General features: G+C 44.4%; 3 long non-coding RNA genes across 4 annotated transcripts in view; 1 reads left to right on the forward strand and 2 right to left on the reverse strand.

Moving 5' to 3' along the window:
- LOC129019488 (uncharacterized) overlaps positions 1 to 549 on the reverse strand; it is a 61,417-nt gene extending 60,868 nt beyond the window's left edge. The window contains exon 1 of the long non-coding RNA XR_010124957.1: positions 136 to 549. This is a non-coding gene — a long non-coding RNA (uncharacterized LOC129019488). The remainder of the gene's footprint in view (positions 1 to 135) is intronic.
- On the forward strand, positions 35 to 19,991 carry LOC134738830 (uncharacterized). Of its 2 annotated transcripts, none has more exons than XR_010124963.1 (4): positions 35 to 213; positions 4,651 to 5,073; positions 17,035 to 17,171; positions 19,283 to 19,991. It is a non-coding gene; the product is annotated as an uncharacterized LOC134738830 (long non-coding RNA). The 2 variants fall into 2 exon arrangements; XR_010124964.1 differs by lacking the exon at positions 35 to 213 and adding an exon at positions 563 to 728.
- On the reverse strand, positions 8,835 to 13,266 carry LOC134738832 (uncharacterized). Its single transcript, XR_010124966.1, has 3 exons — positions 13,170 to 13,266; positions 10,966 to 11,163; positions 8,835 to 9,789 (listed from the first exon to the last, which is right to left on the reverse strand). It is a non-coding gene; the product is annotated as an uncharacterized LOC134738832 (long non-coding RNA).
- Positions 19,992 to 20,674: the final 683 nt, after the last annotated feature.

Consider the following 20,674-nt stretch of genomic DNA (forward strand, 5'->3'; position numbering starts at 1 on the left):
GCGGGGCAATAAGAAGGGTGGGGCCGAAAGGAGTGGCCCCTCAGGGGGAAGGGGCGGGGAGATCCCAGCTACTAGAGGACGCCCCTTCCAATGGCAACTCTGCCAAGGCGCCTATGACAGCCTGTTGGCTTTTACCTGGTCTGCGAGAAATCAAACTTTGGGCACAAGTCATGAAGCCGACAAGCCCGGGAGACACAGTGTCAGAATTACAAGGTGAGATCAGCCGCCCGGCCAAGCTATTTTCTCGCTAGCAGGAGAGGCCCGTGAACAGCCAAGCTCCCCTTGGCACGGCGGAACCGCAGTGGACGCGTGGAGGGGCTCCGTAGAGGAGGGACCTTTGCTTGGGATGCGGGGAGCTGTAGTCTCTTATCCGCACCCAGCTTGTTAGTTGTAGGCCTGCAGGACTACCATCTCAGCACAAAGCAGGATTGTAGGGCGGTGCGGATCCCTGGAGGGAGACATAGCGCGGTGCGCTCCTGCCGGTCATGCTGGCTGGCTTGGTGTTTTGGGCGGTTCCAGCCGTTAGTCACAGGGCGGCCGGACTACAATCCCAGCATGCAACGGGAGTGGAGGTGGTGACCTTGAGGGAGGGCCTGTGCTGTGCGCGCCTCGCCGGGCATGCTGGGAACAGTAGCATCTTAGCTGCTTCCGGCCGCTGGTCGCAGGGCTGCGGGACTACAATCTTCTCTTGAAATGGGAGAGAGGGTGGTGCGGATACCTTGAGGAAGGTACGGATACATTGAGGGAGGTACGGATACGTTGAGGGAGGTACGGATACGTTGAGGGAGGTACAGCGGCGGTGCGCGCCTCGCCGGGCATGCTGGGAGGAACAGTTTTTTAACTGCTTCTGGCCGTTGGTGGCAGAGCTGCGGGACTACAATCCCAGTATGCTGAGGGAGTGGGGATGATGCTGGTACCTTGGGGGAGGGGGGGCAGCGCGGTGCGCTCCTGCCGGGCATGCTGGTAATAGTGTCTTAGCTGCTTCCGGCCGTTGGTCGCAGGGCTGTGGGACTACAGTCTCAGCATGCGCAAGGTTCTGGGGTGTTGCGCAGCCCCGCAGGGAGGGGCAGGGCGGTGTTGACCTCTGTTTCCAAACCCATGCTGGCTACTGAATCTGTGCCACCCCTGGCTAAGGGGAGTGAGTCCATAGAGGGACTTGAAGGGCAGGTCTGGGCTGGGCAGTGAGGAGAGTGTGACACTGCAAAGTGCGCCTCGCCTTTGCCAAAATCGGTCGGGTCTCAGGCTCACCCCACCTCCCGCTGCTCAGTTCGGTTTCCCTCCAGATCATCAAGCCTCCTCCCGCCCAGGGGGCCTCCTGCTTTCCTAAGCTGCTGTGGAACCGGCCTGAGGTCCCAGACGCTGTCCATTGTGCTGCTGCGCTCTGCTTTCTCCAGCCACAGTGCCAGTTCATCCGCTTTTGGGAGAACTCCGCCGCCTGGCCTGCCCGCGGACAAGGTCACAGCTTTGCAAGGGGGTGACATGGGATATGGCTTCTTGGAAATGTCACCCTCACCAGCGCCTTTTAGATGGATGTGAATTTTGAGACATGAGGGAGGGTAATTATTGGTTTACCCAGGAGATGCTAAGAGCAGAGGAGAAAACCCTAATTTCCAGGCATGTGTCCTGAGCCAGGGACAGGCTGGCCAGACCCTAAGCCCCCAGTGCCGCCAGAGAGCAGCCTGCTGTCCTGATTTATGTGGAATCCCCTTCGTTCTGCTGGGCCTTAGCGTCAGGGACAGCCCAGTTAGGTGAAGGTGGGGATGACCCAGGGGCTTCTGGAGATGGGTTGGTGGTCCTGGGAGAGCCAGCCCATCCCCCCTTGAAGAGGGTCTTTGTGCTGAAGGATGCCCACAGAGGCCTGGGTACCAGGAACACTGCCCTAGGCAAGGTGCCTTTTTTCCAGATTTGGCTGGAAGGAAGGAAGACTTGGTCAGCTTTTCCACCCAGCCAATCTGGCCCTTACAGGGCTGCTCCTCATGGACCTGGGTTTGTAGAGTCCTCCAGGGCTTTGTGTGGCCCACTAGTTCTGATGTTGAAGACACCCCTGCAGGCTGTTAATTTCAGAACAAGGGGTGTGTGCAGACTGGGGCATGGGTACTGTCAGGGTACCCCAGGCTGCTCCGGGGACAGCGCCCCAGTGTTCAACTTGGCTTGGGGCCCCCTGCCTCATGCCCTTACTCCAGGGCTGCTTGGCCTGGGCTTGAGCCATGGTCCAGAACTCAGGTGGCACCATTGCCACCTAATATAAGGGCCTGTCTCTACAGTGGGTGAGACGCCCCTGGGCACTGGGCTCTTCAGTCATCCAGGGCCATCCACTCCATGGCATGAGTTCCCACATTCAGCTGAACTCTATCTGGCTCTGGACTGGGGTGCCTCCTGTGCCCTTTCCCTGAATCCTCTCTGGGTCCGAGACACTGATCCTCTTCACTCTGGCTTAAGGCTTGTTCTCCTGACCTCCTTGGAGGGGTGCTCAGGATTGAGGAGCCCCTGCTGTTCTCTGGGGCTGTTGGTACTCGGAGGTGTGGGTTTTGGCTTGCACTGAGAAGTCCAACCCCTTCAGTGCCCTTCAGGGGTCCTTTAAGAGCAGGAATGATAGGGTGTGGGGGAGCGCCTTAGAGGGGTCTTGCCCTCATCCCCTGCCCTGTCTCTGAGACGTGTCCAGTAAACCTGAGGTCAGCACCTCAGGAATGAAATAATGTCTTTTGCAGCAACTTGAATGAAGCTGGAGGCCATTATTCTAAGTGAAATAACTCAGGAATTAAAAATCAATGCCATATGTTCTCACTTATAAGTTGGAGCTAAGCCATGCATATGCAAAGGCATGCAGGGTGATATAATGGACTTTGGAGACTCAGACATGAGGGTGGCAGGTGGATGAAGGATGAAAAAACTACCTGTTGAGTACAATATATACTACTCAGGTGACAAGTGCACTAAAATCTCAGAATTCAACACTATATAATGCATTCATGTAACCAAAAACCACTTGTTCCTAAATGATATTGACATTTAAAAAAATTTAAAACTAAACAAAAATTATAATAAAAACTTTTTAAAAAATAAAAATAAAAACAGTGTCAAAGTGTTAATTTCTAGTGCATTGCATAGCAAGCCCCTTTTGCTCAGTACCACACTCACTACTGGAGAAACAAAACCTTGAAAATTAAAGAAGAACCTGCACATAAATAATAATTCTGACAAGTTAAATACACTGCCTACATGAATATTACAGATATGTGTTAAAGACAAAGATCTATGTTAGATTGGGTTAGCTTTATGCTTGGTCATTATATTTCCAATTCTTCTCTCTCAAAATACAACAGTCCTGGGTTGCCATGGTGATTATTCCAAATGCATTGTGATCATATGGAACTGGTGATGTGTTCTCATTTCCCTTTCAGTTATAAAGTAAGCCTGATGTTCCTAGCCATCAAAATCTCACTAACACCTACTACTTCAGTTTCAACTCTGGTTCCTATTTCAAGACAATCACTCGGCCGGGTGCGGTGGGTCACGCCTATAATCCCAGTACTTTGGGAGGCTGCGGTGGGTGGATCACAAGGTCAGGAGATAGAGACCATCCTGGCTAGCACGGTGAAACCCCGTCTCTACTAAAAATACAAAAAAAAAAAATTAGCCGGGCACGGTGGCGGGCGCCTGTAGTCCCAGCTACTCGGGAGGCTGAGGCAGGAGAATGGTGTGAACCCGGGAGGCGGAGCTTGCAGTGAGCAGAGATTGCACCACTGCACTCCAGCCTGGGCGACAGAGCGAGACTCCGTCTCAAAAAAAAAAAAGACAATCACTCAAGGTTGCAAATCACAGAAAGACAAGAATGTTTTCATTAACCAAAACATTAATCAAAAATTATACCCCCTGAAGCCATGTAATTTGGTTTTTATTTAGTTTATTGTCTATTCAGGTTCATAAAGCCTACAACTGCAACAATATATACAGTTCATGATGACTTAATATTTATTGAATAGTAAAATTAATACATGTTAAGAGTAGATCTGGCTTCAGGTAATCAGGGCTGAAGTGATACGTGCAGTGGTCAAGGACAAATGTCAATGTATAATCTGACCTCCTGCACTCGAAACATACATCAATACTTTAAATGCCTCAGAAGAAAGTCACGTAGGAGAATAAATGAAAGCAAATAGAAAAGTTGTTAATTAGATTAAGAAGAAATTAAACCTGGTTTTAAAATAGATAAAGACATACAATATAAAAATACTGAAGAACAAGTAGCATAGGTGGAGGAGCACTAAAGGTATAACAGGAAAGAAATATATCTAAAAATATTAGTTTCTGAGTTAAGATTGTAGATGTAGAGACCTGACAAAAAGAGTTGTTCCTACACATTAACCAACCAAACAAACAGAAAAGCTGGAGAAGCTACAAATGCGTGGTCGATTTCTCCCGAGCCCTTTAGAGAACTGAGGTCACAGCGAAGACAACAAACTCAACATCAGAGCATGCAGGAGCCTGGCCCCAGGCTTTCAAGTGCACCCTGAAAACCATGTGAACTGGTATAATTAAGCCAGAACATTTGAACTAGTTCCTGGTGGCTGTGTGTCAGTGGGTGAGGAGAATGAGAAACCCTGGAGTCTACAGACATAGAGTTTACATTTTTGTGTATATTTTTTCTAGGAACCCTACAAGGCCTGTTAGAGAAGAAGGGGTAGAATCCCGAGAATGTTTTCCCCACAGTGCTGATAAGGAGAGACCACTACCCCATCTACTGCTACAACTCTGGAGACATAGCTCTGCCATCTCTCCTATAGAACACAAGGACCAATCTGCAGAGAAAGAGCATCCAAACCTGATCCAGTGGACACTGGGGAAAAACTCACCACAGCTGAGTGTGGAAAAACAAGGCCAACACACACATCTCTGCACAGATACATCTCCCATAAAGAAACTAAAGTGTTAATTTACAGGGCGCTGTTGCAGACCCACTTCAACTGGAAGCTACGAACGTGGACAAGGAGCCTCTCTACCACCGAAGGAGAGACAGGAATGTGCTCTTGTCCTGGCATTGCATCTACAGGAGGGGCAGGAAACTCTTTGAAGGTCAGTAACCCCATACCCCAATTAACAGTGCTTAAGTGTGAGGCTCCCTCAGAACATCAGAGATATCCTCACTCCCTCACCCCTGCCACCAGGCTAAGAAGCATGGAGTAAAATAAAAACAGAACAAAACAGTGGAATATAGCTGGGCCAAGTGCAAGAGACCAAAGTATAATGAGAGGGATTTGAATTATTTTTTTGACAGAGTCTTGCCCTGTTGCTCTGGCTGGAGTGTAGTGGCATGATCTCAGCTCACTGCAACCGTCACCTCCCGGGTTCAAGCAATTCTTCCACCTCAGTCTCCTGAGCAGCTGGTATTACAGGCGCCCACCACCACACCCAGCTAATTTTTTTGTATTTTTAGGAGAGATGGGGTCCCTCTCTGGTGGTAAAATTGATGAGAATATGACACTTTTTATCATTAATCTAGTAAAAATAAAACAGTGTTATTTTTCTGAAATAGATTTATACTTCAATATATGTCAGGCAGACTGTAAAGAACTCTATCAGAATATTGATAAAATAATGCAACACTAAATATTAAATATTATATACTTATATATAATTATTATTATATTGTCCAAAATAGCATATTCTCTAATGCATATTTTGCAATAGGTTTGTAAATAGCTTCTTTCTCTCATGACAATCTTTCTCCTTTTTCTGATGTCTGATCAAGCCCGTAGACTTTATAATCAGTCTTTGGTTCCTGGTCCATTTAATGGTGGTGTTTTCCCTAACATCCATAATTGTGCATATGCTTTGTGGCTTACAGTATTAAGAATATCCGAAGATATAAGTGAGGATAATGAAGATAAATTTGATCCGTATTATCTGCCTTCTGAGAGTGCTCAGGGGCTTTACCTTCAACCGAAGGGCAAGCTGGTTGCTACGTCTCATAGTGAGGGCTGAGTTTTGCATTTAGATTGATAAGTGTGTGCTGTATCCAATAGAAGCGAATTCTTCTTTACACTCAGATCGACCTATGTGACTTCATGGGTTTTTCTTCTGTTTCACTCGGGTATGCCCAGGTTTTCAGATCTCATGATTACTTTATTTTGGAGTTGCCAGACTCAGCAAATAAAAATACACGACACACAGTTAAGTTTAATATTCAGAAAGAAAACTGTTGCGGGAAGTCAGGGACCCCCAACAGAGGGACCGCCTAAAGCCATGGCAGAAGAACAAGGATTGTGAAGATTTCATGGACATTTATTAGTTCCCCAAATTAATACTTTTATAATTTCTTATGCCTGTCTTTACTGCAATCTCTAAACATAAGTTGTGAAGATTTCATGGACACTTATCACTTCCCCAGTCAATATCCTTGTGATTTCCTATGCCTGTCTTTACTTTAATCTCTTAATCCTGTCAGCTGAGGAGGATGTATATCGCCTCAGCACCATGTAATAATTGCATTAACTGCACAAATTGTACAGCATGTGTGTTTAAACAATATGAAATCTGGGCACTTTGAAAAAAGAACAAGATAACAACAATGTTTAGGAAACAAGAGAGATAGCCTTAAACTGACCGCTGGTGAGCCGGGCAGAATAGAACCATATTTCTCTTCTTTCAAAAGCAAATGGGAGAAATATCGCTGAATTCCTTTTCTCAGCATGGAACATCCATGAGAAAGAGAATGTGCGCCTGCGGGTAGGTCTCTGAACTGGCCCCCCTGGGCATAGCCTGTCTCTTACTGTCAAGGCTGCAGACATGAAATAGACTCCAGTCTCCCATAGCGCTCCCAGGCTTATTAGGAAGAGGAAATTCCCGCCTAATAAATTTTGGTCAGACAAGTTGATCTCAAAACCCTGTCTCCTGATAAGATGTTATCAATGACAATGGTGCCCAAAACTTCATTAGCAATTTTAATTTCGCCTCGGTCCTGTGGTCCTGTGATCTCGCCCTGCCTCCACTTGCCTTGTGATATTCTATTACCCTGTTAAGTACTTGATATCTGTCACCCACACCTATTCGCACACTCCCTCCCCTTTTGAAAATCTTTAATAAAAACTTGCTGGTTTTTGTGGTTTGTGGGCCATCACAGATCCTACCGACGTGTGATGTCTCCCCTGGACACCCAGCTTTAAAATTTCTCTTTTGTACTCTGTCCCTTTATTTCTCAAGCCGGCCAACGCTTAGGAAAAATAGAAAAGAGCCTACATGATTATCGGGGCAGGTTCCCCGCTAGAAAACAAATAACTTTTTAGTATAACTATAAAATAAACATTTGCATGTAATATTTCTATGCCCACCTATTATATATTACATACATACAAACACACACACATCCTTTTGCTTACCTGAATTTCAAATTTAATGCTCTTGGACTTTTTTTGTTGACCTCAATCCATAAGAACTGTAGTTCTCCCCAGTACAGTTTTAGCACCAATGACCAAGTCTCATCAGAGAAGGAGGCCACATGATGATCTAGCAGATAGACTCTTTATTCAGTATGTGAGAGTCATTTACAGACTGGGGACATAAATTAGAAATGATGAGCTGGATGTCTTTTAGGATGAAAAATTACTAAATTTCTAATCTATGTTACTTTTTCTATTTATTCTCTCTGTTACATAACCTACGATACAGACAGAATAATAATATAATTCTGATACATAGTTAATGAATAATTCCACATATATACGTGATTTGTATCCAAATATTGCTTCACTTGTAGTGGTTTGTTAACTTTATAATGTGGAGATCATTGAGCCTTTCTGTGAGTATTCTCCTGGTGTTTCTCCTGAGTGCAGCATGGCAACAGATTTTAACTGAGCTGAGGCTCCAAATGTGCATTGTTGAGAACTATCAATTGCTTGGTTCTGGAAGTTGAAATAAATATATCCCTTTATTAGATTAAGTGCTTGAAGAAAAAGTAAATAAGATACTGCAATTTCTCCCTATAAACTCATACATATCAGGTATGCAGTTTCTCCTGTATATACTCATACATATCAGATATGCACTTTCTCCTTTATAAACTCATATGTATCAGGTGGGTTTAGAGCAATATTCTACCTCAGCCATGATTCTCTGAGTACAAGCCAAGAATGCAAACTGTCACATGATTTGCATTATGGGCCAGAGTAGTTTTAACTGACGTTGAAAACAATTGAACACACTTACATCTCACAGGAGGAATAGAGGGAGTATAAAAGATTTTTTTCAGCATTTTACAGCTGAATTGTTCTACATCCAGTATTAAATTGATTTAATAAAATAATACTGCCAGTATCCAAAGAAGATACCATGAGAACAATTTCTGAATTATTCAGTACAATTTCATAATAATATTTTCATACGGAGATCTCTCAATTAACACATGAGAGAAATTGTCGTTATTATTTGAGAGCAAAGTATTTTTGAAGGCATGAGTGGGTATCTTTATATTAAGTGAAGTCTTAACAAAAAGATCCCCGTGTGAGCATTTTAATGTAACTTTATGAATGCCATAAATTTGAAAAATGTGTTTTTTGTTCTCTGGAAAATTGAGAGCAGCACTTTTTAACACTTCCATTCTGAGATGTTAAAGAGAGTTAACATAAGGGGTCTCATATAAAAACTAAGCTAGGGGAGAACGAAAGCATTTTGAAAAGATACAGTTAGTACAACTGTAGGGACCAGCCCCACAGGGTCGGTGGGTCTCTCCCCGTGTGCGGAGACGAGAGAGTGTAGAAATCAAGACACAAGACAAAGAGATAAAAGAAAAGGCAGCTGGGCCTGGGGGACCACTACCACCAACTCGCGGAGACTGGTAGTGGCCCCAAATGCCAGGCTGTACTGATATTTATTGGATACAAGACAAAGGGGCAGGATAAGAAGAGTGAGCCATCTCCAATCATAGGTAAGGCCACGTGGGTCATGTGTCCACTGGACAGGGGGCCCTTCCCTGCCTGGCAGCCGAGGCAGAGAGAGAGAGGAGACAGAGAAACAGCTTACGCCATTATTTCTGCTTATTAGAGACTTTCAGTACTTTCACTAATTTTGCTACTGCTATCTAGAAGGCAGAGCCACGTGTACAGGATGGAACATGAAGGTGGACTAGGAGTGTGACCACTGAAGCACAGCATCACAGGGAGTTGGTTAGGCCTCCGGATAACTGCAGGCAAGCCTGACTAATGTCAGGCCCTCCACAAGAGGTGGAGGAGTAGAGTCTTCTCTAAACCACCGCGCCCCAGGGAAAGGGAGACTCCCATTCCCGGTCTGCTAATTAGCCGGTGTTTTTCCTTGACACTGAGGCTACCGCTAGACCACAGTCCACCTGGCAACGGGCATCTTCCCAGACGATGGCATTACCGCTAGACCAAGGAGCCCTCTGGTGGCACTGTCTGGGCATAACAGAAGGCTCGCACTCTTGTCTTCTGGTCACTCCTCACTATGTCCCCTCAGCTCCTATCTCTGTATGGCTTGGTTTTTCCTAGGTTATGATTATAGAGCGAGGATCATTATAATATTGGAATAAAGAGTAATTGCTACAAACTAATGTTTAATGATATTCATATATAATCATATCTAAGATCTATATCTGGTATAACTATTCTTGTTTTATATTTTATTATACTGGAACAGCTCTTGTCCTCAGTCTCTTGCCTCGGCACCTGGGTGGCTTGCCGCCCACATCTCCCCCCTTTTTATTAACTAGGACTGCCATCGCCATCATTGCTTGTTGTTGACTTCAGACTTGGTTTCGGACTCCTTGGAGGCATCTGCAGACTAAAAGGAGACAACATAAGCATACCAATATTAATAATGCCAGTAACAACAATGATCCTCCGAAGGGTTTAATCCATTTGAAGGGATTAAAATCAGATAATTGTTTAGTTATGCCTTCAAAGATGTCTGAGCCAGGAACAGTGGATAAATGAGCTTGTGAAGCCTCGAAAATTTGCTCTTTATGTTGTGAAATATCCAAGGTTAAGTTATCATCCCAGGCTTTTAAATGTCTTGAAACCTTTTCCAAGCTATGTTGATCTTTATTATAAGCATAAGGCTTTATGCAATAGTCAGAAGTATTCCAATCACACTGTGATTGCATACATTGTTCCAAGTTCATAACTCTATCTCCCAGCCAGATTACACTTTGGCGGAGATCATTAATTTGATTAGCTAATTTTTGATCAATTCGAGCCTGAGAATTCCAAAGTCTGGAGGAGTTTTTTTGCCATGCTTCAACATATTGAGCGGTTTGAACAGAATTGTGGATGGCAACTCCAGCAGTTGCTGCTGTTGCAGTAACCGCAATTAGTCCTGCAATGACTGCAATAAGAGTAAAAATAAATCTCTTTGTTCTTTTGAGGATACCTTTAAGAACTTCATTGATTATGTAAATAGAGGGGGAAGACTCCCATGGATGATGTAAGGAAACTGGTATCCAGACCCCCTCCCTAGCCCTTACTAAGAGAATACTTGTAGTGGGATTAAAAGTAGCATCAATGCACGTGAACAGCTTACAGTTATCACATTCTATAGTTTGTGTGTTGGGAATGATAATTATATTTCCAACCAACAGCATGTAAGGGGGTTTGACATAGCTCCTGATAGGTATCACCCATTCAGATACGGAGGTGAGTTTGAATGTGGGTGTTTTGGTATTAATGTGAAGGAGTTGATAGGTAGTGTTCCATATCCTTATTCCTGTCAAGGCTGCAGCGAATTTCCATAATTCAGGATGTTCTGGGGTAGCAAAGGGATGAATCATTTTTGGTCTAGGAGGAGCAATGCCTGCATCCATCCATTTGAATGGGTAAGGAGACACCCATTGTCTCAGCTTATATGACTGCCATCCATGCTCTATATAATCTAATAAATAAATAAACTCCGAGCATGAGTTATTTTTGCCGGAGCAATCTCGCCAATAATGCCCTTTTGGAGCCCAATCAATAACAATACCTGTGGCTAGACTTTGGAGCACAACGGCCTTGGGAGCATTACAATTATTCCACAAAACTGAAGTCACTATAAAAGGTCCCTTTGTAGGTTTCTTTGGGAAGTCTGGCAGTCCTTTTGCTTCTGGGAGCATTTCATCTTTGGAGTTATGGTGCAGTTTTAATTGTCGGGAGGGGACCCACACCGGCTGTAGTCCTTTTCCTGGGGAAACACAAGCAAAACCCCTACCCCAAGTTATGACGGTGCCTAGTTCCCATGTGTTAGTTTTTGCATCCTTCCACCAAACCCGCATTCCTTTTTGTGGATCAAATTCATTTCCAGTGAAATGTTGTTCTGCAGCTATAAAAGGTTGATTTCTTGTTAGATTTAAGAAATTTAGTATAAAAAGGGCCAGATTTAACTGGGCATGAGGAGTAGCAGCGTCTCCCTTTGATTTAGTATCCTGTTTTCGAAGTTGATCTTTGAGTGTTGTATTGGCTCGTTCAACCAAAGCCTGTCCTTGAGAATTGTAGGGGATGCCAGTTGTGTGAGTAATTGCCCATGTTTGAGTGAACTTTTTAAAAGCAGCGCTAGTGTAGCCTTGGCCGTTATCAGTTTTTAGTTTCTCGGGACAGCCCATAACCGAGAAACAAGAAAGCATATGTCGTTTAACATGAGCTGTACTTTCTCCTGTTTGACAAGTGGCCCAAATAAAATGAGAAAAGGTATCAATAGTTACATGTATAAAAGAAAGCTTGCCAAAGGAGGATAATGAGTCACGTCCATTTGCCAGAGAGCATTCTGTGAAAGTCCTCTAGGTTTAACTCCTGAAGAAAGTGGCTGTAAAATTAACACTCGACAAGTAGGACAGTGACGTACGATGGTTTTAGCTTGTTTCCATGGAAGGGGGAACTTTTTTCGGAGTCCCGCAGCATTGACATGAGTTAAAGCATGAAAATTTTCTGCATCTGTAAAAACGGGAGTAACTAATGTATCAGCTCTGGCATTTGCGACCGAGAGGGGTCCGGGGAGGAGTGTGTGGGCCCGAATGTGAGTAATGTAGAAAGGAGAAGACCTTGCTCTGAGCACAGACTGAAACTTTTGAAAAAGAAAGAATAGGTTATCATCAGGCAAAAATTTGATTAGGGCAGTTTCAATGTTGCGAGCAACATGTACTACATACGCTGAGTCAGAGACAATGTTAACTAGTTCAGGGAAATCTTCAAGGACAGCTTGTTGTGCTGAAATAGCTCGTGTGCTAAGAACACGTTATCTTGGTCCTGTATATGCTGCTTGGCCATTAGAGGAAGCATCAGTGAAAACGGTGACAGCTTCAGGTAATGGGGTGTTTCTAGTAATGTTAGGCAAAATCCAAGACGTGAGTTTAAGGAACTGAAATAATTTTACATTAGGATAGTGATTATCAATTATACCCAGGAAACCTGCCAAATGTACTTGCCAAGCGATGCAAGAAGCAAAAGCGTCTTGAACTTGTAATCGGGTAAGGGGAACAATGATTTTTTGGGGCTCTGTTCCCGAAAGACGAAGGAGACAAGAACGAGCCTGACCAATTGAGGTAGAAATTTGATCTAGGTAAATAGTTAGTGTACGTAAAGGGCTGTGTGGAAGAAAACACCATTCAATTAAATTATGTCCCTGAATAATGAGTCCTGTTGGTGAATGTTCAGTGGGAAAAATTAATATTTCAGAAGGTAAATGTGGATTCACTCTGGTAACCTGAGACTGTTGAATGCATTTTTCTATAAGCTGTAATTCAAAATCTGCCTCAGGAGTCAAGGACCTTTTACTGCGTAAATCAGGCTTGCCCTGTAATGTTGCAAAAAGATTAGACACAGCATAAGTAGGAATGCCTAAGGAGGGACGAATCCAATTAATATCTCCAAGTAATTTTTGGAAATCATTTAGAGTTTTTAAGGAGTGTCGTCTGAGTTGAACTTTTTGAGGCTTAATGACCTTGTCGTCTAGCTGCATTCCTAAATAGTGATAAGGGGAAGAAGTCTGAATTTTTTCTGGGGCGATAACCAAGCCAGCTGCTGTGACTGCCTGTTGTAATGCAGAAAAACAAGATATTAATACAGAGCATGAAGGTGCTGCACAAAGAATATCATCTGTGTAATGAATAATATAACATTGGGGAAATTTGTCTCTAACTGGCTTTAATATGCATCCCACGTAATATTGACAAATAGTAGGGCTATTGAGCATACCTTGAGGTAGGACTTTCCAACGGTAACGTGCTGCAGGAGCGATGTTGTTAAGGGTTGGAACAGTGAAAGCAAATTTTTCAAAGTCCTGAGGGTCCAGAGGAACGGTAAAGAAACAGTCTTTAAGGTCAATGATGATAAGTGGCCAATACTCAGGAATCATAGTGGGGGAGGGCAAACCGGGTTGTAATGTCCTCATAGGCTGAAGGACAGCATTAACCGCCCTAAGATCGGTAAGCATTTAACACTTACCAGATTTCTTTTGGATAACAAAAACAGGTGAATTCCAGGGAGAAAAAGGTTTGATGTGTCCCAATTTTAACTGTTCAAGAACCAAAATATGAAGTGCCTCCAGCTTATTTTTTGGAAGCGGCCACTGATCTACCCAGACAGGTTTTTGAGTTTTCCAGGTCAAAGGGGTGGGATCTGGAGACTTGATAGTGACCACTTCTACAAAGAATAACCAAGTCCTGTAGAGTCTGCTTTAGGAGTGGGTATGATAGGCTCGGTGATGCCTTGTGCTGATTTTCCTAAACCCATACCTTGAACAAATCCCATTTTGGTCATAATGTCTTTACTCTGCTGTCTGTAATTGCCTTCAGGAAAAGTAATCTGAGCCCCCCGTTGATATAAAAGATCTCTTCCCCACAGGTTAACAGGAATGGGTGTAATGAGGGGGCGAATAGTTCCAATCTGTCCTTCAGGGCCTGTGCATTGTAAAATTGTGGAACTTTCATATACCTCTGAAGCCTGACCAACACCAACTGATGCTGTGGAGGCATGCTCCTTTGGCCAGTGTCGGGGCCATTGATGTAAAGCGATAATAGAAACATCAGCACCCGTGTCAATCATTCCCTCAAACTTCTTCCCCTGAATATGCACGGAGCACACAGGACGAGTGTCAGAAATTTTGCTGGCCCAGTAGGCCACTTTATCTTGATAATCTGTGCTACCAAAACCTCCTTTTCTTGTACTAGAACTGGATCCTAAAGGAATGTAAGGAAGTATCAGGAGTTGAGCAATGCGGTCCCCAGCTGCTGCATTCCAAGGGACTGCAGAGCTAATGACAATATGAATTTCACCTGAATAGTCAGAATCAATTACACCAGTATGTACTTGAACACCTTTTATATTTAAACTTGAACGACCCAGTAGCAAACCAACACTGCCAGTTGGCAAGGGACCAAAAACACCTGTAGGAACAGCAATAGGTGGCTCTCCAGGCAACAAAGAAATATCTGTGGTACAACAGAGATCTACTGCTGCTGAGCCTGCAGTGGTGGGGGACAAGCATTGTACTGAGATTCATGCTGGGGCTGAGCCATTAGATCCTGTGGCATGAATTGCTGAAGTGGGAATTGGGGTGGAGGTTGAATGGATTGAACTGGGAAAGCTCCCATCTGGCTGGACGCCAGGGGCTGAAGAGTTGAGGAATGCCCCACTGTTTAAAGGGGCCTGGGGCCGGCCCCTCATCCCGTTTCCCTGATTGTTAGAAGGCTGTATAGGATTGCCATCAATATCAAATCTCAAATGGCATTGAGATGCCCAGTGAAGTCCCTTTCTGCATCGTGGGCATAAAGTAGAAGGTGGGGCTTTTTGTTGCTGAAAAGTTTTTTTTTGTTGTTGTTGGTGATGTAAAGGATGACGACCTGTACGCTGAGGGCAATTTCTTTTTGCATGTCCCTTCTGGCCGCATATGAAGCATTGGCCAGAGAATTGTCCAGGCATTCGAATAGAGACCATAGCTTGTGCCATAATCATTGCTGTATGCAGAGTTCCTCCCACCCCTTCACAGGCTTTAATGTAGGAGGTGAGTATATCACCACCCGGTGGAATTTTGCCTTTGACGGGGCGAATAGCCGCCTGACAATCTGGATTTGCTTGTTCATAAGCCATAAGTTCTACAACAAGTCTTTGGCAGTGGCTATCAGGAATAGCCTTTTCTGCTGCGTCTTGAAGACAAGCAATAAAGTCTGGGTAGGGCTCATGTTGTCCCTGTCTGACGGCTGTGAAAGATGGGCATACTTTACCATCATCTTGAATTTTGTCCCAAGCATCTAAGCAACATTTTCGCAGTTGCTCAATAACCTCATCATTTAGTATAGTTTGGTGTCGAATTGCAGCCCATTGACCCATTCCCAGTAACTGGTCAGCCATAACGTTAACAGGAGGATTGGAGCCCTGATTAAGACAAATGCGTTCCTGGACAGCATCAACCCACTAAGTTCTGAACTGTAAATATTCGGATTTAGATAAGACTGATTTTGCTAAAATTTCCCAATCGTAGGGCACCAAATGTTTATCTTCTGCTAGGGCTTTTAATGTGGAATGGACAAAAGGAGAGTTGGTGCCATACTGTTTTACTGATTCCTTAAAATCTTTGAGGAATTTAAAAGAAAAACTTTCCCAAGTAGCAGGGCGTAGCTGAACCTGACCTGGATGTATGGGGTCAGGCTGAACTACCGCCTGAACAGCGGGAATGCCAGGTATTGGCTGTGCCTCAGCAGCAGGCAATTGCAGAGCCTGATTATTTCCCTGAGCAGCCTGATTTTCAGGCTGAGGGGCTTGATTATCAGCTTCTTGATCCTGTTGAGCTGCGGGGTCAGCTGCCTGCTGAGCAGGATCAACAACGGGCTGTGGGTGATTTTGTACTGTTGGGGTGGCAGGTACTGGAGGTTGTAAAATTACAGGAAATTGCCAGGCTTCAGGATCCCCATATTCCCTTGCCTGAACTATAGCCCTCATAAGCGGAGTATCATTTTCAGGGATGTATGTAATTGGTTGCTTATGAGCGGCAATGGTAGTATTAGCAACAGCAGTCGCGACCGGACCAGGAGCAGACAAAGGGCTAGAATTTTGAATAGAAGGAGAGTTGAAAACCTGAAAGCCAGGTTGAGACCAGATTACCTGCTGAGCAGGTCTTTCATGGGCCTGAAAACCAGGCTGCCACAGCAACTGTGGACCAAGCTTCAAGGGAGCCTGTGACTCTAGCCAAGTCTGAGCAGGGGGAAAGGAACCAGGCTTCAAGGGAGCCTGTGACTCTATCCGAGTCCGATTTGTAGGAAAGGGACCAGGTCTCAAGGGAGCCTATGACTCTACCCGAGTCCGATTTGTAGGAAAGGGACCAGGCGTCAAGAGAGCCTGTGACTCTACCCGAGTCTGATTTGTAGGAAAGGGACCAGGCCTCAAGGGAGCCTGTGACTCTACCCGAGTCCGATTTGTAGGAAAGGGACCAGGCCTCAAGGGAGCCTGTGACTCTACCCAAGTCCGATTTGTAGGAAAGGGACCAGGCTTCAAGGGAGCCTGTGACTCTACCCGAGTCCGATTGGCAGGAAAGGATCCAGGCTTCAAGGGAGCCTGTGACTCTAACTGAGTCCGATTAGTAGGAAAGGAACCAGGCTTCAAGGGAGCCTGTGACTCTAACTGAGTCTGATTGGCAGGAAAGGATCCAGGCTTCAAGGGAGCCTGTGACCCTAACTGAGTCCGATTTGTAGGAAAGGAGTTGAAGGCTTCATTACCGGGCCGAGAATTGGAAGCCTCTTCTCCGGGCTGTTCAGATATCGGAGCCTCTGTACCAGGCTACATAGAAACATAATTTATAGACTCATTTTCAGGCTGCCTGATCTCATCCGCTGTGTGCACGGCGACAGCGTTGAGAGAGTGAGAAGAGACAGGAGGGTCTGGCTGCAATGGCTGTTGATATGTTTCAGCTGAGTTTTGCTGGCTGGGGGAAATAAGTGCATTCAGGTCAGTTAAAAGATCATCATAAAGTGACAACGGGGATACAGTAGCCCTAGCATAGGTGAGGGCGGCACAGGCATGTCAGAGTGGAAGTCCTCCTGTGAAATTATGTTCTCAATTTGTGCAGTATCCTCAGGGGAAAGAGAACTGAGAGCTTCCTCGACCTCCTCAGAGGACAGGAAAGAGGGATCAGTCTCCATGTTGTCCTCCTGAGTCTGTAAGGAGTCTAAGACAGAGCGAACTGAAACCCAGATTGACCAAATGGTGAGTGGAATAAAATGTCCCCCTTTATGAGCAATTTTGAATTGTTGGCCAATCTCATCCCAATCTTTAAGTTCTAAAGTTCCCTCAGTTGGAAACCAAGGGCAAAGAAGATCTACAACCTCAAATAATTCAATTAACTTTTCAGTAGAAACTTTAACCCCTCCTTCTTTAAGAAGAGTTTTTATAAAATTTAAATAAGCCAAGTACTTAGTACTGGCTTGTCCCATGGTGTCCCCGGAATACTCTGAGTGCTCTAGCTTGCCACCAAGCTTATTGACCGCAGTCCTCAGGAATCTCTCGTTGAACTCCTCCGCTGAATCCCACAATCAGGGTGCAACTTCACACAGCAAGGAAAAGCCCCACACTGGGCGCCGGATGTAGGGACCAGCCCCACAGGGTTGGTGGGTCTCTCCCCGTGTGCAGAGATGAGAGAGTGTAGAAATAAAGACACAAGACAAAGAGATAAAAGAAAAGGCAGCTGGGCCCGGGGGACCACTACCACCAAGTCGCGGAGACTGGTAGTGGCCCCAAATGCCAGGCTGCACTGATATTTATTGGATACAAGACAAAGGGGCAGGATAAGAAGAGTGAGCCATCTCCAATCATAGGTAAGGCCACGTGGGTCATGTGTCCACTGGACAGGGGGCCCTTCCCTGCCTGGCAGCCAAGGCAGAGAGAGGAGACAAAGAGAGAAACAGCTTATGCCATTATTTCTGCTTATTGGAGACTTTCAGTACTTTCACTAATTTTGCTACTGCTATCTAGAAGGCAGAGCCAGGTGTACAGGATGGAACATGAAAGCAGACTAGGAGTGTGACCACTGAAGCACAGCATCACAGGGAGTTGGTTAGGCCTCCGGATAACTGCAGGCAAGCCTGACTAATGTCAGGCCCTCCACAAGAGGTGGAGGAGTAGAGTCTTCTCTAAACCGCCCCCCCACCCCGCCGCCGGGGAAAGGGAGACTCCCATTCCCGGTCTGCTAATTAGCCGGTGTTTTTCCTTGACACTGAGGCTACCACTAGACCACAGTCCACCTGGCAACGGGCATCTTCCCAGACGATGGCATTACCGCTAGACCAAGGAGCCCTCTGGTGGCCCTGTCTGGGCATAACAGAAGGCTTGCACTCTTGTCTTCTGGTCACTCCTCACTATGTCCCCTCAGCTCCTATCTCTGTATGGCCTTTTTTTCCTAGGTTATGATTATAGAGTGAAGATTATTATAATATTGGAATAAAGAGTAATTGCTACAAACTAATGATTAATGATATTCATATATAATTATATCTAAGATCTATATTTGGTATAACTATTCTTGTTTTATATTTTATTATACTGGAACAGCTCATGTCCTCGGTCTCTTGCCTCGGCACCTGGGTGGCTTGCCGCCCACATACAACAATGTTCATACCCTAAACTCCAGAATCTGTGAATATCTTAGGTAATGTGACAAAGGAAAATTAAGATACAGATAGTGTCAAGGTTAGCAAGCAGCTGACTTCATGATAAATTATCATGAGCAGAAGCCTCATGTAATTAGAAGGGCGCTTAAATATGAAAGAGGGAGAAAAAAAGAAACTTTATCACACTGATGTGATATTACATCAACTCAATGCAATATTTTTTTCCTAAGAAAATTTTTGGGGATTATTTTCCCATTAGCATAAAGTTCAGTTCAGTTGTTCAAACACCTGTGATTTATTTTTACATGCATATTACTATGGATGGTGATAATTAAACAAAAAATGCAGAAAATAAAGAAATGCTTTCTGAAGAGTGAGTCCAGGTACTATATTATTATATGAGTATAGACAATGTGGACCCTACATACATGTGATTGTGAATGTGTGGATGTTTTATATATGTATAAGTAATTTGTTGTATAATATAGTGCTCAGGCTGCATTTTGAAAAATGTGTATGAGGTGGGTTTGATCAAGATAAATGAGTGAAATAAAAATGGTAAGGTTGGTAATAGTTTTGACTATGCAATAAATAACATTGATGATAGAAGTCTTATTGCTTTTTTCAAATATAGAAAAGATGATTCCTCTTCATCATTAAGATTATCATGTTGCACTTATAGTAATATAAAAAATGCCCTTTTCTTCCAAGCTGCCATCGGACTTACAGCCAAGACCTTCCTTCTCTTCCACATCTTCACAGTCCTTCCAGATCACAAGCCTAAGTCCACTGACCACATCACCTGTCACCTGGACCTTGCACACTTAGTGATGCTCCTCACTGTGGTCTTCTTAGCATCTCCAGACCTGTTTGAGTAACTACATTTGCAGAATAACTTCAAGTGCAAGGCATTTTTCTACATGTACAGGGTGATGAGGAGCCTCTCCAGCTCCATCACCTTTCTCCTGACTGTGCTCCAGGTCATCACCATCAGCCCCAGCACCTCCTGGTTGGTGAAGATTAAACAGAAATTCACAGGTTACATTTTCCACTCCCGTTTCTTCCCATGGGTTCTCAGTTTGTCTCTCAGTAACCTGCTTTCCTCCACTGTGGCTTCTTCTAAAGTGACCAAGACTGATGTGCTAAGTATCAGTAAATACTGCTCACTTTCTTATGTAAGCTACATCTTCTAATATGACCAAGACCGATGTGCTAAGTTGTGCTTTATTTCTTGTCATTCTATTATTCCTATACATATAATTACATTCATATTGCTATTACTTTCTCTTTTTTATATGGTTGTATTCATTCTGCTGAAAACTCCAGTTCCCAAATCCAGTTCACTAATTCTGTCGTCAACTCAGTCTAATTTTATATTTAACTCACATATTGTATATTAAATTTATTTACTTTTAAATTATTCCACTTGTATTTGTCTCTTTTCCAAATTTGCTTGTTCAGTTTATAGTTCCCTGCGCTTTCAAAATTATTTCGATATCCTCTTTTCCCCACTTGTTTTGACTTAAAGATTTAAAATATATATCCGGCCAAGTGCGGTGGCTTATGCCTGTAATCCCAATACTTTGGGAGGCTGAGGCAGGCAGATCACTTGATGTCAGGAGTTTGAGACTAGCCTGGCCAACATGGCGAAACTTTGTCTGTAGTAAAAATACAAAAACTTAGCTGGGCGTGGTAGTGGGCACCTGTAGTCTTAGCTACTCGGGAGGCTGAGGCAGGAGAATCACTTGAACTCAGGAGGTGGAGGTTGCAGTGAGCTGAGATCACGCCAATGCACTCCAGCCTGGGCAACAGACTGAGACTATCTCAAAAAAATAATATAGGTATTTCCAATATGCAAAGTTTATGTAATGTCTAATTTCTTCTCACCCCTTTTCCTGGTACCTCATTTTCTTCTGTGCTTCATACTTTTAATTAATTAATTTTTGCAACAGGATCTGGTTTAGTCTGCCTTGGCAGGGTGGTCCTGAGAGTGGCAGGTGCCACCCTCTTCTGGGCAAAGGGAGGTCCAGAAGGCCAGTTAGGGCCAATGGTGGGAGAACCTGGGGGTGGAGTGGGGTTGGGGATTTGGGCTGCAACCCCTGG

This window comes from Pongo pygmaeus, chromosome 20 (genome assembly GCF_028885625.2).
Source record: "Pongo pygmaeus isolate AG05252 chromosome 20, NHGRI_mPonPyg2-v2.0_pri, whole genome shotgun sequence".
Classification (NCBI taxonomy): Eukaryota; Metazoa; Chordata; class Mammalia; order Primates; family Hominidae; genus Pongo; species Pongo pygmaeus.